Source organism: Chiloscyllium plagiosum, chromosome 1, assembly GCF_004010195.1.
Source record: "Chiloscyllium plagiosum isolate BGI_BamShark_2017 chromosome 1, ASM401019v2, whole genome shotgun sequence".
NCBI classification, from domain to species: Eukaryota; Metazoa; Chordata; class Chondrichthyes; order Orectolobiformes; family Hemiscylliidae; genus Chiloscyllium; species Chiloscyllium plagiosum.
In genome coordinates, this window is record NC_057710.1 from 131,093,415 (window position 1) to 131,113,922 (window position 20,508).

Sequence of the window (20,508 nt, forward strand, 5' to 3'; positions counted from 1 at the left end):
TGAGGTGGAGTGGGACAGTATTAAGGATTCTCCTTTTAATTCAAAGATAAAATATGACAGTTTGGACAGCAGATGTGACTTCCTGCAAAATCTGCTCAGTGACAAGGCAATATGAAGTATTTGTGGATATAGAGACCCAGGCACATGCATACATAAGGAAGCTTGATGGAGAGTACAGACATGCATTAAACTGTTGAAACATGCAGACCGGGACAAACATTACTTAATTGACAGCTTTTATTTTATATCTACTTTGTCAATGACTCCATGTTGCTTTTCACAAGTCAAAGAGGTGCTAAGTCCTTGTAGTTGGTGCTAGTTGTCTGTGAGAGGTCTATTTGATTGATACTTCCATTGGGTTAAAGTAACAGCACTGTTCTTAAACTCCATCAACCAGAGACCAAAAGGTCACTCCTCATCTCCTTCATCCCCAGGATCATTCTTGTAAACTTCTCTGGACCTCATCCAAGGGCAGTCAATACTTCCTTAGACACAAGGCCCAACCTGCTCACAATATTCCAAATGGAGTCTGACCAGAATCTTGTACAGCCACAACAGCTCATCTCTGCTCTTGAATTCTAGCTCTCTTCAGAAGGAATGTTAACATTACATTTGCCTTCCCAACTGCCAACTGAACCTGAATGTTAACCTTAAGAGAATCCTGAACTAGAACTCCCAATTCTCTTTGTACTTCAGATTCCCAAAGCCTTTCCCTATTCAAAAATGGTCTGATCTTCCTACCAATATTGAAACTTTATTGCTGGAACAGCACAGCAGGTCAGGCAGCATCCAGGGAACAGGAGATTCGACGTTTCGGGCACAGGCCCTTCTTCAGGAATTCCTGAAGAAGGGCCTGTGCCCGAAACGTCGAATCTCCTGTTCCCTGGATGCTGCCTGACCTGCTGTGCTGTTCCAGCAATAAAGTTTCAACTTTGATCTCCAGCATCTGCAGACCTCACTTTCTCCTTCCTACCAATATGCATAACTTCAAACTTTACCATATTGTATACTATCTGCCATTTCCTTGCCCACTCTCCTAGCCTGACCAAGTCCTTCTGCAACCTTCCCGCTTCCTCAACACCTATCTTTGTGTCACCTGCAAACCTAGCAACAATGGCCTCAGTTCCTTCGTCCAGATCATTCATGTATCATATACAAAAGTGTGATCCCAACACATAACCCACAGAATTCCACTAGTCATCAGTTGCCATCATGAAAAAGATCCCTTTATCCCTCAGCTTTCTACCAGTCAGCCAATCCTCTACTCATGCCAGTACCTTGCCTTTAACACGGGCTTTTGTCTTATTTATCAGTTTTCCATGCAGCACCTTGTTAAAAGTCTTCTAGAAATCCAAATAGATCGTGTCCACTGTCACTCCTTTGTGTAATTTGCTCATTATCTCCTCAAAGAATTGTTACAGATTTGCTAGGCATATCCTCCCCTTGATGAAACTGTGCTGACTCAGCTTTACTTTACCACGTACTTCCAAATACTCTGCAATCTCATCCTTAATAATAGACTTTAAAATTTTACCAATGACTGAGGTTGGGCTAACCAGCCTATAATTTCCTGTCTTCTGATCCCTATCTTCTGAAATAGGGGTGTTTACATTAGCCATTACATTCCAGACTTCAGGGATCCTTCCTGACTCCAGTGATTCCTGAAAAATGACCACCAATGCCTCTACAATCTCCTCAGCTATCTCCTACAGAATTCTGGGATACAGTTAATCTGCTGTGGGTGATTTATCCACCTTCGGACCTTTCAACTTCTCCAGCACCTTTTCCTCAGTAATGGCTCCTACATGCACCTGGTGCCCCCGATTCTCTTGAAGTTCTTGTAAATTACTGATGTCTTCCACTTTGAAGACTGATGCCAAGTGTCCTTTCAGTTTCTGTGCCATTTTTTTTTCTCCATTGGTGCTTCTCCAACCTCATTTTCCAATGGTTAAGTGTCCACTCTTGGCTCTTTCTTACCTTTTCTATGTCTAAAAACAACTCTTGCAATCTTCTTTTATATTACTAGCTAACTTACCCTCATATTTCATCTTCTCTCCCCCATTACTTTTTTTTACTTATCCTCTGTTGGTTCTTAAAGGTTTCCCAATCCTCTGTCTTCCCATTAATCTTCACAACATTGATTTTTGTTTTGCTTTTATGCTCTCCCTGACTTCTCTTCTCAGCCATGGTTGGCTTGTCCTCCCCAGAGCAGGTATCTTTTACCCCGAGATGTATTTCTGCTGTGCCTCCAGAATTACCCCTGGAAACTGCTGCCATTGCTCCTCCAGTGTCTTCCCTGCTACGCTCCCTATCCAACCTTCTGTAGCCAGCTCCTTCCCCATGTCTTTGTAGTTACCTTTACTCAATTTTAATACCATTACATTTGTGTAATGGTAATGCTTCTCCCTCTCAAACTGCAGGTGAATTCTATCATATTATAGCCACTACCCTCTATAATCCCCTCAGCTATCTCCTTCAGAACTCTGGGATACGGTTAATCTGCTCTGAGCGATTTATCCACCTTGAGGTTCCTTCACCTTCAGATCCCTAATCAGGTCTGTCCTATTACACATCACCAAAGCCAGAATTGCCTGTTCCTTAGTGGGCTCTACCACAAACTGCCAGACATCTTAGACATTCTGAAAATTCCTTTTCTTGAGTTTTGCCACCACCTAATTTTCCCAGTCCACCTGATATATTGAAGTCGCCCATGATTAATGTAAAACAGGCTTTCTTACATGTTTTTTCTATCCCACTTTCTTCCCACTGCTAGGAGGCCTGTACACAACTCCCACTAGGGTCTTTTTTCCTTTGGTGGTTCCTTAACTCTACCCACACTGGTTCTATACCTTCCTACTCAATATCACTTCTTGCTATTGATTTGATTTCATTTCTTACTAATAAGGGAACCCTGCTCCCTCTGCCCATCTGCCTGTTCTTTCAATAGGACATATATCCTTGGATATTTAGTTCCTGGCCCTGATCCCCTTGCAACCACGCCTCAGTGATACCCACAACATCGTACTTACCAATTCCAATCTTGCTACATGCTCATTCACCTTGTCCTGTATACTGCATGCATTTAAGTTCAAAGCCTCAGTCGTACGATGATTGCACTCCCCCTTATCTGCTGTGCCTGAAGTTAGATTCCTAAGCCTTTCTATTCTCCCTGTCCTATTACTTGTTCTGGAACCTTTAGTAATCTCTGCTGAGCCCTCCCCCACATTTAACCTTTTCCATGCAACTGAACAACTCTATCTTCCACCATCCTTCCACCCATTATATAGTTTCAAGCCGTATCTACAGCTTTAGGATCTCTGTCATGCCATTTAAGATAAACAGCACAATCATGGGTCTTTAACCATAATCAGAAATACCACTGAGAGTGTGTGTGAGCAAACTAATTATTTAATGTTAATGAGACCAATTCAGTCTGTTGTGCAGCTTTTATTTTCAAAACAAAAAGCCAATCAGGAAATTGGGCATGTTTTCAATCACTATTCATAGCCAAAGAACGAGTTCTCAATCCCACCTATTGCCATATCAGATTTACCTTTTCTCAGCATTAAGTCTTCAGATACTGCTCCTGTATTCATGAAACTTCTAAATATATGAGAGCCTCAATTATTTCCTCTCCGATTTCCTTGAGAATTCTAGTGTGTATGCCATCTGCCCCAGAAATAGACAGTGTCTCTGACTTTGTTCATAACAGATGCTTTTCTGATGTCTGCTTGAGTTGTTGATTCCTGAGCCAAAATAGCTGAATCTGGAGTTTGAGTAGATTTTTCATTTTTGACATATGGGATGAAATTGAAAGAGCTATGACCAGCATGTAATTTATAATGTAAGCATTGTAACCAGACTTAAACTTGTAATCGACCATAGCTATTTTCATGATTTTATATTTTTTAGTTTTGTCTTTAGGAACACAGTGCACAATTCGAACTGCCAAGTGGAGCTGAGCTCAGGTGTTTGGCAGGGTGAGTAGAAGGGGATTAAAAGAAAGTGTCTAATGAGAAATCTCACTTCATACTTCACAATTCCAGCTATAACCTGGGTGAATCATCATCGGCAGTCCCTCGCAGACTATGATGACTCTCAGGGTGAGTCCATAGGTGGCTGTACAGACCAATGTAGCTACGTCAGACTCTATTATACTTGGGGCAAGTGGTGGTCACGAGAAGTGGTGAGTGGGCTGTTGGTGTGGCAGCACAGTGTTTTTGCTGTTTTCGCCTGGCTTCCACTTATTCCCCTCGATAGCAAGTCTCGAGGTGCTCGACACCTTCCCGGATGGTCCTCCTCCTCTTTGGACAGTCTTGGGCCAAGTGTCTGTGGGAATGCCGTACTTCACTCGTGAAGCCTTGAGGGTAGCCATGAAGCACTTCTTGTGTCCACCTGGGGCTTGCCTGCCGTTTCAAAGCTGAGAGTAGAGCACTTGCTCTGGGAGTCTCGTGGTGGTCATGCAGACAATGTCCTTGCCCATCGTAGCAGGTTTAACCTGAGAGACTAGGTAACCCCTGAGGAGCTCTCAGGTAGGTAATAAGATTCTGTATCCCCTAAAGGATAGAGGGGCCAGTTCGCTTGGTTAGCTAGACAGTGTAATTTGCAATCCTGTCAAAAGTAAGGTTTCAGTTCTGGTTCTAGCTGAGGTCAGCTGCCTCCTTGCTCTTACCCTGAAAAATGGCTAGTAAACGAAACCAACTCTGACTGAAGCATCAACTAACAATGAACACTAAGGCAGAACACACAAACACACAAATCACACAAATCACACAATTGAAGCATTAACTGTGGGTAGACTTTTCTAGGAGCAGAAAGTGAAGACTGCAGATGCTGGAGATCAGAGTCGAAGAGTGTGGTGCTGGAAAAGCACAGCAGGTCAGGCAGCATCTGAGGAGCAGGAGAATCGACAATGCGAGCATAAGCTCTTCATCAGGAATCCTTGATTGGCTTGGGCAATGGCAAGAAAGTTAAGAAAATACAATGAGAATGAATCCTGATTTTCCCCTTTTGGTTTTTTAAAAAAAAACAGTGACTCAGAATCTTGCTATTGAGTGGAGACTTGTATTTCTGTGCATTTGCATATCATTATGAGCCCAACTCACCTTAGTTTGACTGAATTTGCTGGGGAAACTCAGCAGGTCTGACAGTGTCTGTGGAGAAAAAGCAGACTGAACATTTTGGATCCGGTGACCCTTCTTTGAGGAATGATGGCACCTAGGAAAAGGTGGTGTATATGTTGAAGTCAGGTGGGGGAACAGGTAAAGTACTAACTGTTAGGTGGAGATGGACCCCGGAGGGTGAGAAAGACTGTTAGTCAGATAAATGGCTGGCTAATGGGAAGCTAGGGAGAAAGAAGAGCTACTAATGGGGACTATAGTAGGAGAAAATGTGTTGGTTGTGCTGAAAGCAGCCCATGTGAAGGCAGGGTTTGGGGCTTGGTGGTTGGATAAAAGACCTAGCAGGTGGTGCTCAGGCCTGAACATTTTTGTACTCCATATTGAGTCCTGAAAGCTGTAGAGTTCCCAAATGGAAAATAAGATGCCGTTCTTACAGCTTGTGTTAAGCTTCACTGAGACAGAGATTTTGGCCAGCAAACACAGTGGTGTATGGAAGTAACAGGCAACCAAGAAGGTGGGATCATTTCTACAGTCAGAACCTAGATGTTCCTCAAAGCTTTGTCCAGTCTGCGTTCCATCTCCCCAAGGCAGAGGAGAGCACACTGTGAGCAGTGAATGTGGGAGACTAGATTGAGTAACATGCAGGTAAAAATCATTGCTTGACCTGGAAGGTGCTTTCTGGGGCCTTTTACAGTGAGGAGGGAGGAGGGGAATGGGAAGATGTTGCCCCTTCTGCAATTACATGGGAAGGTGCCATGGAGAGGTGTTGGGAGTGGAACGGAGTGTCCTGGAGGAAACAGTCCTGTGAAATTGTTTGTAAGGGATCATAAGCTATCAGTCCTGCCACCTTCAGTGGGATGCTACCTCCAGACACTTATTCCTCTCCCTTGTGAGCATTTCACAGGCAGTGTTGCCTGAAAGTCTAAATGTTCCTCAAGGGGACTTATGGTCTGTCTGCTTTAATGGTTATACTGAACAAAGAGACAGGTCCAAATATAACCGAGGGGTCTTTCAGATGTTTAGTCCTATCAGTGTCCTGGGAGCTGGGCCTTTCTGCATTAGTCTAGGAATTAGGCCATAGTCAATACACTGGTCAAGTGTAACCAGTCTGGGATTACAGGTCAGTTAGATAGGCTGCTGTGGAGACATTAGTTCAGGAGCTGAGCAATCCTCAGTCAGGTTGTCTTGCCAATTCAGTCCAGGGGATTTGCACCATAATGGTCAGGGATCTTATCTAGAGGCATTACATGGAATCCTGGGTAAAACAGGTAACTCAGATCTGGAGACTGAATTAATGGTACTGGGTCGCTGAAGGAATGATTACAGTGAAAGGGGGATAGTTCAAAAGAGAAGGGTGGGATCTCATCGAGCATAGGAGAGGATAGGGGCCCCCAGTTGGTGACGTTATGACATGTCACTATCGCTCAAGCCAGATATAGGGAGAGCGCATGATCAAAAAGAGCAAGGCAATCCACAATGCCATGGAGGATAAGCTCTGGACATTATTGCTTATATCAACAGAAATGTGCAGAGGCTGAAAGGTCAAAGGGAGCCTGGGGATGGCAATACATAATGGAACATTACAAATAAAGGGCAGGATCATTGTTTCGCTCAGGCAGAGCCTGCAGGTCACTCAAGGAAGTTGAACCTTATCAACTTTGATCCAAAATCAACTGCACAGTCATGGTACAAAACGGCTATCCATGCATGTAGAGTGAGGAAGTAAGTTACCATTTTCATCTTGGGGCTGAAGTTAAAACGTTTGAATTTTAGATTCTGCTTATGACAATGAGTCAGAACCACAAAACACCACAGAATTTTTTATTCCTTAATTTCCAACATGTTTGTTTTTCAAAAAGGGATCTACTGCAGAGAGAAGATTCTGCCTCGAATCGATGGAATGCAATACCAAAAGAAATGTCAAATGACTGAACTGTGATCTCTTGTGACAACAGAGATAATGACCTCCTGTTTCACAACAAGCCACCCCTGTGGATATTATTAGCAAACTGCAGAATGTTCAACTGCTGATGTCAATGCTGCTGGGAACCTCTACAACTGTAACATTTCATTGCCCACTCATTGCGAACAATCCAGAGGCTGATCTGTATTTTCTTAAAAATGCTTTTCTTTTTGGACTCACCTCTGCTTTCTAATCTGCACACACATGTATTAGGTGACTAATTGTGTTCAGTAACTAATAAATATACTTTGTTAATCCAAAATCATAATTTGCTGGAAAAGCTCAGCAGGTCTGGCAGCACCTGTGGATAGAAAGCTGAGGGCCTGAAATGTTAACTCTGATTTCTCTCCACAGATGCTACCAGACCTGCTGAGCTTTTCCAGCAATTTCTGTCTTTGTCTCTGATTTCCAACATGCACAGTTCTTCCAGCTTTTATGTTGTTAATTCAAGCCTGGGTAATTTGGCACCCTTTAAAACAGAAGTTCATTTGGGTCTGGGGGAATGGTATCCACAAGGGAAATTATCCTTTTAAAATTGACCATATTGTGAACATCTGAGGGGTGTGTGGGAAATCAGTTCATCCATCCTCAACCACGACCTTAACATTTGGGGTCTCCTTTCTGGATTGTTAATGTTTTAGACAATTTCACATAGGTTCTGCTTGTAATAATATGCATCCACTGGTTCAGTAATGTCAATGCAACAGAAAAGTCTTTGTACAAATGCATCTAGATAAGGTTACGCATTTCAGATCTTTTAATGGGTGCATGATATTCACTTCCTTGCAAAGTTTCCTTGCTGCACTGTGTCAAGGCATAACTTGATGCTTCACTTTGATTGATATGGGGGAGCAGAATTCCCTCATGTTTTAGGAACAAAAACTATTGTTCCCCCTCAATTTATGAAGGAGTGGATTGAGATTAATGAATTATGTATTTACTGTGTGTTTAAAAATCTACACATTGGTGTCATTTCTTTTGTGAATAAACTTTTTTGTTTTATTCATAGAATCATCATCATAGATTCCCTACAGTGTGGAAACAGGCAATTTGGCCCAACAAGTCCACTCCGACCCTCCAAACAGTAACCCACCCAGACCCATTCCCTTACCCTATTACTCTACATTTCCCCTGACTAACGCACCTATCCTACACACCCCTGAACACTATGGGCAATTTAGCATGGCCAATTCACCTAACCTGCACATCTATAGACCTTGGGGTGAAAGTAGAGCATGGCGCAATGGCTCGGTGGTTACTCCTGCTGCCTCACAGTTCCAGGGACCCAGGTTTGATTCCATCCTTGGGTGACTATCTGTGTGGAGTTTGCACATTATCCCTCTGTCTGTGAGGAGTTTCTCTGAGTACTCTGGTTTCCTCCCACAGTCCAAGGATGTGCAGGTTAGGTGAACTGGCCAAGCTAAATTGCCCATAGTGTTCAGGGATGTGTAGGTTAGGTGTATTAGTCAGGGGAAATGTAGAGTAATAGGGTTTTGTTTAAACAAAATCTGCAGCATTTCATGCTTACATTTTGATGAGAAACTACTGTGTTAAAATTGTACCAAATTAAAATATGATCTATCCAGCCATGCTCCTTGACTAGCCTAGTAATAATATTAGCTGGATTCACAACAATCTGTGGGTGGAATCCTTTTGGATGTGGTACAAATGTGAAAACATTGCAGAAGGACACAGAAATTATAAAATTGTCAGGAAACTCAGTAAGAACAGCCATTCTAGAGACTGCTGCAGTGTCCAGAGGGAGAAGCAACAGGTTAAAATTGTCCCAAGGAGAGCTGGAGGACAAGGATCAGACACCACATCTACAAGGCTTGCCCTCATTACCCTGAAGTGTCTGAGAGACAGTGTAGGCACTGACTGATGATGTCCCAGCTCATTAACACTGATTAACACCAGCTCATCCAGGTAGGTGTCAAAGCCTGAATTTTAAACTGCTGGTTTATTAAGGAGGAACTGGGGATCTGTGTCACTTTTCCCAATCCTCCACCCCAAAATGCATCTGGGATGCAACTGGTGATAGTTTTGTCCAGATCACACATGGCCTCATCCTTCCGCTGTGATGAAGAGAGTCAAGCAGACTGTGTGGTGGAATTCTCCATCAATGCTTTGTTCTGAAGTGCAGGGCATTATAGAGTGCAGCTTTGGTTTATTTGAGAGCACCCTATAACCAACCTGCAGAGTCAATGAAAAGATACTGATTCCACTACATCAATGTTCAATTTCTGTCTGGCCATTGATGCTAGGTTTTGGAGGACTGTACTAAATATCTGGGGAGCTCAGTCTTCGAGAACTCACTGGTTACGGCATCCTTTCAGGGTCCTCAAATTATATTAGGATGTCTTCTGGGAGATAAGGTCTACCCATTCCAAATATGACTCATGATATCCTTATCAAATTCACAGACAGATGTGGAATAAAGTTACAACATGGCTCATATTTCCACTAGAGCCATGGTGAAACAGACTATAGGAAAGATCTAATGAAAAGATTTTGATGCCTCGAATGCTAGTGAGGCCTTGCAGTATAGAATAGAAAAGATGTGGCATATCATTGAGCATATGGTGCTTTTTCCAACTGAAGTGAAAATGTGCACATGACCTCGATGTGGAACAAATGGGAACTGACAGGATGAGGAAGAGTATGAGGATCAGGACATTCATCACAATGGACATCCAAGTGACCATGATAGGGCAATGCACCAGCCAGTGTGAGAAACCAGAGACACTCATTGAAACCTTCTTGCTGGATTAATAAGCTTTGTTTGGATCTTCTTTAGTTGTTGAAGATTCTGTTGTTATTCTGGCCCCTGCTTAGTGTAAAGGACAATATGAACATTGCTAAAGCTGCAGCTGTTGTTGTTTCTTATTATTTGATAAAATATCAAGTTATCATTCAGATTGGATGCTTGATGTCTTCAGGTGATCCCACTTTCAAACATCTACATACTATCCATTTCCAAAAAAAGATTGTTGTGATGCAATGGGAGTATCCCTACTTCTGGATTGAGACCTGGGTTCAAGTCCCACCTGCCTCAAAGTTATATAATAACATCTCTGCACAGGTTGATTAGAAAAATAGGTTTCATTAAAAAAAAACTATACATGCACCGTGGGATGGCACGGTGGCTCAGCAGTAAGTACTGCTGCCTCACAGCAGCAGGGACCCAGGTTCGATTCCTGCCTCAGGCAACTGTGTGTGTGGAGTTTGCACATTCTCTCTGTGTCTGCATGGGTTTCCTCCGGGTGCTCTGGTTTCCTCCCACAATCCAAAGGTCAGGTGATTTGGCCATGCTAAATTGCCCATAGTGTTATGTGTATTAGTCAGGGGCAAATATAGGAGAGGGGACTGGGTCTGGGTGGGTTACCCTTCTAATCTAATCTAGACAGGCTAATTAGAACATATCTATATGTCTGACATTTTTGCTTACACCTGTCAATTAAACCTTTAAGTTTTCATTGATGACAGAAGCCAGTTTTTCTTCAGATAACAGGGTGTTTAAAGGAATTCAGATCACTAGGATTACACATATTGCTTCACTCTTCAAGAACATTTATGTCTCCTCTATAAATCTGTGATACCCACTTCTGAGGTAAGGTCTTTGAAGCAGCCAAATGCGGGTTTGTTTGAACTCAGCACCACATGGCCTCAATGAGTTTGGGTTTGCTGCGTGTGGGAGTTACACCCTTCCCCCATTCCCAAATCAGTGGAAAGTTGGATTTGTTCAAATCACTCCTGTCCACAGCATCATGAAAACCCAACCTAGACATTCAAGCAACATTCTCTATTCACTGAAAACAACAAATGCTGGAGATCACAGCGGGTCAGACAGCATCCATGGAGAAAGCAAACGACTGTTGCAAGTCTAGACAAGTCTTCATCAGAGCTAAGATGAGGTGTGGAGGAGGCTGCACTTATTCAATATTGTGGAGGGTGGGGGAGGGGTAGAGGTGGAGAAAAGATATTGACAGTTTAGATTAAGTGAGTGGAATGTGAGAATGACAGAACAATGGTGTGTCTAACTGCCAGACTTGAAAGGACAGACAGTCCCCACTGGAGAGGGGAGAGAGGACATGATAACAAGGTAAAAGAAAGGGAAGAAATGGGAGCTGGTTCATAACTTAAAGGTATTGAACTCAATATAAAGTCCAGAAGGCTGTAAAAGTGCCTAGTCTAAAGATGCGATGTTGTCCCTCCAGTTTGTGCTGTGATTCACTGGAATACTGCAGCGTGCTGAGGACAGACAATGTGGGCATACAGGCAGGACACTGTGTTAAAATGTCTGTCTATGGGAAGGTCAGGGTCATGCTTGCGCACAGACCGGAGGTATTCTGTAAAGCAGTCACCCTTACATCCCCACATTAATGAACTTTGGGCTCATCGTGATGCTCAACTGTTTTTCTGCTGCCTCCGTCTGTGCGCTCACTTCTTCAGGCAGAAACCTCCCCTTGTTGCACTGTCCCCTTCACCCGCCTCCAGTGTTCACCCTCCCCTTCCCCTGGCCTCTTACCTGCCCTTGATCACTTCATTGAAAACTACTGACGTGACATTGGCTTTCTCGATTTCTCTGCTCCTCTCACCCACTCTAACCTGCCCTCTTCTGAAATTGCTGCACTTTTCTCTCTTAGGTCCAACCCTAACTTTATTATTCAACCTGCTGACAGAAGTGGTCTGGTTGTAGGCTGGCGCACTGATCTTTATTTTGCAGATGCTCAACAACAGCTCTCAGACACTTGTTCCTACCATCCCCGGACCATGATCCCACATCTGAACATCAAGCCATTGTTGCCAGGACTGTCACTGACCTCCAGAGATCTTCTCCCAATGCCACTAACCTAGTAGTCTCCCAACCCTGGACAGCCTGCCTCTACCTCCTTACCAAAATCCACAAACCAGACTGCCCTGGTAAACCCACCATTTCAGCCTGTTCCTGCCCCACTGAGCTTGTTTCGTCCTACCCTGACTCCATCCTCTCTCCACATGTCCAGACCCTGCCCACCCCATCTGCGATGCCCTCCACCATATTGTCCATTTCCAGTTCCCTGACCCTAACTGCCTCTTGTTCACCATGGATGTCCAATCCGTCTATACCTCCCCCACCAGGATGGACTGAGAGCTCTCGGCTTCTTCCTCCACCACAGGCCTGAACATTTCCCATCCACCACCACTCTCCTCTGTCCGGCTGAACTGCACAATTCATCTCACTTCTGCCAAACCAAAAGAGTAGCTATTGCCACCTGCATGGGTCCCAGTCATGATCTGCCTCTTTATGGGGTCTGTGAATGATCCTTGTTCCAGTCTTACACTGGCACCTCCCCAAACTCTTTTCTCAGTACATCTCATAATCCCGCCAGGACCCTGAAAACTTTGTTCATTTTGCCTCCAATTTCCACCCCTGTATAACTTTCATATCATCTATTTCCAACACTTCCCTTCCTTTCCTTGACATCTCTGTCCCCATTTTGGGGAATAAATATCCACTGCTATCCACTGTAAAGCCACAGATTCCCACAGCTACCTTCACTAGTGCTCTCACACCCCACTTGCTGCAAGGATTCCATCACATTTTCCCAGTTCTTTTGCCTAAGTCACATCTGCTTGGATGATGTGATCTTCCAAAACAGCACTGTTGACTTGGCTTGCTTCTTCCATGACCCTGGTTTCCCACCCACTGTGGTTGACAGGGCCCTCAATCACATCTCGCCTATCACCCGTGTTTCCGCTCTTGCCAATTCCTATCACTCGCAACAGCACAATTAGGTTGTCCTGGTTCTCTCTTGTTATCCCACCAGCCTTTGCATTCAAAGGATCAATTTCATGCCATTTCAGACAATTCCAACAGGATACCACCACCAAACACATCTTACCCTCCTTCCCCCTGTCTGCCTTTCGCAGAGATCATTCCCTCAGGGACACCGAATCCATTCCACAACCACCAACACCATCCCCCCTCTCCACGGCACCTCCCAATGTAAGTCAGAAGATGCAACACCTGCCCCTTCACCTCCTCCCAGCTCACTACCCATGGGCTGAAACAGTCTTTCCAGGTAAAGCAGCATTTTCACCTCTACCTTCTCCAACCTTGTGTATTGTATTCGCTGCACTCAATGTGGCCTACTCTGCATTGGAGAAACTAAACGTAGACTGAGTGACCGCTTTACAGAACACCTCCGGTCTGTGCGCAAGCAAATCCCCTACCTTCCCATAGACAGTCATTTTAACACAGTGTCCTGCCTGTATGCCCACATTGTCTGTCCTCAGCATGCTGCAGTATTCCAGTGAATCACAGCACAAGCTGGAGGGACAACATCACATCTTCAGACTCGGCACTTTTACAGCCTTCTGGACTTTATATTGAGTTCAATACCTTTAAGTTATGAACCAGCTCCCATTTCTTCTCCTTCTTTTAGCTTGTTATCATACCCTCTCTCCCCTTCCCCATCCCAACTGGGATGGTCTGTCCTTCCAAGTCTGGCAGTTAGACACAACATCATTCTGCCATTCTCACATACTGATCACTTAATCTCAACTGTCAATAGCTTTTCTCCATCAGCCCTCTACACCCACTACTCACCCTCCCTACCAAACTATAGCATAAATGCTGTCCCTTCCACACTTGAAATCAGCTCTGATGACGTGTCATGTAGACTTGAAACATTAGCTTGCTGTCTCTCCATGGAAGAGGCTTAATAGCATAGGACCCAACAAAGGTATACCTGAAACATCGACTTCTCCACCTCCTGATGCTGCCTAGCTGGCTGTGCTCTTCTAGTCTCCTACTTGTCTACTTTGGATCCCAGCATCTGCAGTTTTTCTGTCTCTCTCCATGGATGCTGTCTGACCCATTGTGATCTCCAGTATGTGTTGTTTGCAGTACAGATCCTACCATCTACAGTATTTTCTCCTATATTTTCTCTATTTCACTGCTACATTGCTGTCTTTTTAAAATGTCATTTTATATTTCACTTTTCAAATATTCAAATATCCTCTAACCTTCTGGGTGAACTTTTTATGTCCCTAATAATTTTCTATGCAAAAGAAAACCTTTACTTCTCCTTCTACATGTGATAATCTTCTGGCTAAATATCCTTCCCTGACCCATTACTAATTTAATAACCAGCTGAAGCAACTGTTCACTATTTACTTTCTTAAAGTCCTTCATAATAAAAATGTAATCATTTGATTGCTTTATTTCATTCAGGAAGGGTTAAATAGACCAGCCTTTTCCTCAAAACTGTATTTGCTTACAATAAGATCAGCCATGATCTCATCAAATCATGGAACGGGCTCGAGAGATCAAGTATTCCATTCTTTCTCCCAATACTTACATATTTTCATTTATAGGTTGCAACTAGTTGTGATGCCAGCACCAACCTCTGGGATGCTTCACTTGTCAAAGTTTGCTAAACTGAAGATAATTGATTTAGTCTGTCACACAGTCTCCTGTTAACTAACTGAACCTCTACATCTGCGAAATATCACCTACAACACCTTGTGTGGCAATTCCTTTATGTGACACTTTAAGCCTTTGGAAATGGAAATGCACTATATCGACAGGTAGCCCTGACCACCCATTTGTTATATTCACAGAGAACATTTATAGATTTGTACAACACTATCTCACTTTTGCAAAAGCACAATGAGTCTGCTTGATTGTCTTTGAAATTTCTAAATGACTTGTTAATATCTACTTAATGATGGATTTTAACACTTTCAATTACAAACATTAGGCCAACTGTTCTGAAGTGTCCAGCCTTGTTTACCTCCTTTCTTGAATGCAGATGTTACATTTCTGATTTTGTAAACTGCTGAGAACTGTCCTGAATCCATATAAATTTGGAAGATTACATCCAATGCATCCACTATCGCTGAAGCTACTTTTAAGACTTTAGAATTCAGGCCATTGAGTTTAAGTGACTTATAATGCTTTAGTCCCATTAGTTCTCCTAATACCTTTTCCACTAATTTAGTTTAGTTTTAATTTAGTTTTTGTTTACATTACAGTGTGGAAACAAGCCCTTCGGCCCAACAAGTCCACACCGCCCCGCCGAAGCGCAACCCACCCATACCCCTACATGTACCCCTTACCTAACACTACGGGCAATTTAGCGTGGCCAATTCACCTGACCTGCACATCTTTGGACTGTGGGAGGAAACCGGAGCACCCGGAGGAAACCCACGCAGACACGGGGAGAACGTGCAAACTCCACACAGTCAGTCGCCTGAGGCACTAATGATCTGAGAAGATTAATTTCTTGCTCCATTTTGTCCCTTGAGTTTCTACTATGCTTGGGATGTTTTTTTTTTGTATATTCCACTGTGAATACAGAGTAAATTTGAATTGTTAGGACAGGGGTTACGAAGAACTCTCTGTAATGTTCACCCTACCCGATCCATTGAAGTGCCAAAGCCCAGACTCCAACTCAACAACTCCCCCAACAGCTGCAGACATTGGGAATGTGGTCAGCTTGGATCTCATAGGAACGTTTCAGAGAACACCTCTGGGACACCCGGACCAACCAACCCAACCACCCCGTGGCTCAACACTTCAACTCCTCCTCCCACTCCACCAAGGACATGCAGGTCCTTGGACTCCTCCATCGCCAGACCATAGCAACACGACAGCTGGAGGAAGAGCGCCTCATCTTCCGCCTAGGAACCTTCCAACCACAAGGGATGAACTCAGATTTCCCCAGTTTCCTCATTTCCCCTCCCCCCACCTTGTCTCAGTCCCAACCCTCGAACTCAGCACCACCTTCCTAACCTGCAATCTTCTTCCTGACCTCTCTGCCCCCACTCCCACTCCGGCCTATCACCCTCACCTTGACCTCCTTCCACCTATCGCATTTCCAATGCCCCTCCCCCAAGTCCCTCCTCCCTACCTTTTATCTTAGCCTGTTGGACACACTTTCCTCATTCCTGAAGAAGGGCTCATGCCCGAAACGTCGATTCTCCTGCTCCTTGGATGCTGCCTGACCTGCTGCGCTTTTCCAGCAACACATTTTCAGCTCTCATAGGAGTCTATCAACATCCATAGGCTACTGCTGCCAACCTATCCATTGTCCTTCCATTTCATTTTTGAAAGAAAATCAAGTTATTTGGACATCACTAGCTGGGTCAGCATTTATTACTTATCCCTAGTTGCTCTTGAGAAAATGATGGTGAGCTGTTTTCTTGAACCACAGCATTCAAATAACCTGAAAAACTCTTAGGAAATGGATTCCAGAATTTTAACTCAGTGACACTGCAGTTCTGTGAACAAAGGTGTGCCACAAAGATCGATGCTGGGTCCACTGCTTTTCATTATTTCTGCAATGATTTGGATACGAACATAAGAGGTCCAGTTAGTAAGCTTGCAGATGACACCAAAATTGGAGGTATAGTGGACAGCGAAGAAGGTGACTCAGAGTACAACAGGTTCTTGGTCAGCTGGGCCAATGGGCTGAGGAGTGGCAGATGGAGTTTAATTTTGATAAATGTGAGGTGCTGCATTTGGAAAGGTAAATCAAAGAAGGCCTTATACATTTAATGGTAAGATCCTGGGAAGTGTTGCTGAACAAAGAGACCTTGGAGTGCAGGTTCATAGCTCCTTGAAAGTGGAGTCGCAAATGGATAGGATAGTGAAAATTGCATTTGGCATACTTTCCTTTATTGGTCAGAGCACTGAGTATAGGAATTGGGAGGTCATGTACAGGATGTTGGTCAGGCCACTTTTGGAATACTATAGGCAATTCTGGTCTCTATGCTATAGGAAGGATGTTGTGAAACTTGAAAGGGTTCAGCAAAGATTTAGAAAGATGTTGCTAGGGTTGGAGAGTTTGAACTATAGGGAGAGGCTGAATAGCGAATTTTGAGAAGATTTGTAGCTTATGTTGAGGTTCTGGATGTAGGTTTGCTTCCTGAGCTGGAAAGTTCATTTTCAGATGTTTTGTCACTATACTAGGTAACATCATCCGTGAGCCTCCAGATGAAGCACTGGTGGTATGTCCCACTTTCTATTTATGTGTTTAGGTTTCCTTGGACTGGTTATGTCATTTCCTGTGGTGATGTCATTTACTGTGGTGACACCATTTCCTGTTCGTTTTCTCAGGGGGTGGTAAATGAAATCCAAGTCAATGTGCTTTTGATAGAGTTCCAGTTGGAGTGCCATGCTTCTTGGAATTCTCATGCATGTCACTGTTTGGTTTGTCCTAGGATGGATGTATTGTCCCAGTGAAGTGGTGTCCTTCCTCATCCGTATGTAAGGAGACTAGTGAGAGTGGGTCATGTCTTTTTGTGGTTAGATGAAGTTCATGTATGTTCAGGACAGACAAAGTACAACAAGCCATAGACATTAGACAGCAACAAAAATGAAAAAGCTAGACCTGTAGAAAAAACTACACCAACGTACACAAAATAGCAACACAGACAACACAGAAGCACGTATAAAAAACAATACATATCTGATCAACCCATAACAGTCACTGAAAAAGATGTCTTAATAAGAGTATTAAATTACAACTTTGAGGATGCGGACAAGAAAGATTTCTTCGCAGCATTAGAAACAACACTGAAAGACAGCCAACTCAAGAGGAAACCCAACAAACCATCAGCCAGACAATCGCACCAACATTTAGCAGGAAAAAGGAAGGAAACACATTCAATGCACAAGAAAGGAAAGCACTAGAAAGACTAAAAAAACAATAAAATACATTGTTATCCTACCTGCAGGCAAAGGACATTTGACAGTCATTTTTAATCAGAGACTACATTGAGAAAGTGAACACACTACTTGCAGATGCCAACACTTACCAATAAATGGCAATAGACCCCACCCCACAACTAGAGAATCAAATCATAGCCCTACTCAAAAAAACTTCAGAAATCTGGAAAAATAAATAAGACTGACTTCCAAAAAACGAAAGCAGATAGATCCAACAATCCATGGATTACCCAATATTCACAAACCAAGAACCCCCCTCAGACTCATAGTCTCGATACCTGGAACACCAACTTACAGATGGCCAAGGAGCTACACGAAAGACTAAAACACTTAGTAGAAGGCTCACACCACTCCATCCACTCCACCCAAGAATTCCTGAAGACCATCAAAGACACCAAGATAGAAGAGGATGAAATAATGGTCTCCTTTGATGTAACAGCCCTGTTCACATCCATCAACATCAACCTGGCCAAGGAAACACTGACTACATTATTTGAAGAACCAAATATAGGTACACTAAACACCACCAACTTCATCAGCAAGGACAATGTCGTCAGGCTAGTAGATCTATGCATTACCACCTACTTCACCTTCAACAACAAAACTTACAGACAAACCAACAGAACACCCATGGGATCCTAGCAGAGGCAGTGATTATGAGACTTGAACAAAAACTCTGCCAACCATCCAACCCAAACTTCGGGGCAGTTACGTGATGACACCTTTGACATCCCTAAGCGAAACAAATTAGAGGAAACCTTCAAGACCATCAATAATACACTTCTTGGCATAAAATTCACTAAAGAGGAGGAAGACAGCAACAAACTGGCATTTCTAGATGTCGCAGTAGAGTGAACAGCCAATGGGGAACTACAAACCAGCATCTACAGGAAAACAATACACACAGACCAAATACTGGAAGCAATCATCCCAATACCCACAAACAAAACTGCATTAGAACATTACTCCAATGAGCCACCACACACTGCAGCACAGGGGAACTACATACAGCAGTTACAGTTGAATCACATATACAGTGTATTCAAAAATAATGGGTACCCAATGAACACAGTCTTCCGATTTCTGAGCAACAAACCCCAACAAGCAGACAAAACATGTGCAGAAACCCTAGCCACTCTCATCTACATCAAAGACATTTCGGAAATGACTGCAAGACTACTCAGACCTCTTGACATTATGGTAGCCCACAAACACACCAACACATTGAAACAGCAGCTAATGAACTTGAAAGACCCTATGCAGACAACACGCAAAACTAATGTCATTTACAAAATACCTTGCAACATACCTTGTAACAAACATTACGTTGGACAAACAGATCGAAAACTAGCCACCAGGATACATGAACATCAACTAGCCACAAAATAACATGACCGTCCTCTCACTTGTATCCTTCCATACAGATGAAGAAGGACACCACTTCGACTGGGACAACACATCCATCCTAGGCCAAACCAAACGGAGACATGCATGAGAATTCCTAGAAGCATGGCTTTCCAACTGGAATTCTATCAACAAACACATTGACTTGGATCCCATTTAGAACCTCCTGAGAAAAAGAACAGGAAATGGCATCACCACAGGCAATGACATCACCACAGGAAAAGACATCACCTACCCAAGTAAACCTAAACACGTAAATCAAAAGCGGGCCGTGCCACCAGTGCATCATCCGGAGGCTCACTGATGATGATACCAAGCATGGTGAAGGAACCTCTGAAAACAAGCTTTCCAGCTCAGCAAGCAAACCTATATCCAGAGACTGAATAGGCTGGAATTATTTTCCCTGGAACATTGGAGGCTGATGGGTGACCTTATAGAGGTTTATATAATCATGAAGTTCATGTGGTCTTCTCCATGGGGTGGAGTTGTCCAGAACTAGAGAGCATATGTTTATGGAGAGAGGGGAGCAATATAAAAAGTGACCTAAGAGGCAACTTTTTTACACAGAGGTTGGTGCATGTATGGAAGTGCTGCTAGAGAAAGTGGTACAATTGCAGTATTTAAAAGGCATTTGGATCGGTACATGAATAGGAAGGGTTTAGAGGGATACAGGCCAAGTGATGGCAAATGGAACTAGATTAATTTAGGAAATCTGGTCAGCATGGGCGAGTTGGACCAAAGGATCTGCTTCCATGCTGTATATGTCTATGACTCTATAACAGGGAAGGAACAACAGTATGTTACCATGGCAGGATTAAACGCAGTTTGGACGGGAAATTGCAGGTACTGCTGTTCCCATGTATTTGTTGCTCTTATCATTCCTGATGGTATTGATAGTGGGTTTACTAGGTTCTGTTTCAGATTTGGTGAATTTCAGCAGTGCAACTTGTAGATGGCACATCCAGCTAGCAGTGAGTGTCAGTGGTGGAAAGAATGGATAAAAGTGCAAATTAAGCAAGCTGTTGTGGCCTGGAAGTGTAAATCTTCTTGAGTGTTATTGGAATTGCACTCGTCCAGGCAAGAGGGTAATATTCCAGCAGACTCTTGACTTGCACCTTGTAGATGGTGGACAGGCTTTGGGGATTCAGGAGGTGAGTTACTCCTTCCAGGATACCTAGCCCCTGACCTGCTCTTGTTGGACTCCTGGTCTACTTTTCTTTGTTTCTGCTCTGGTTCACACCACTGTTCTCCTGTCCTGCATTACTCCACTTCACTCCTGGATCTGATTTATTTGCACTACT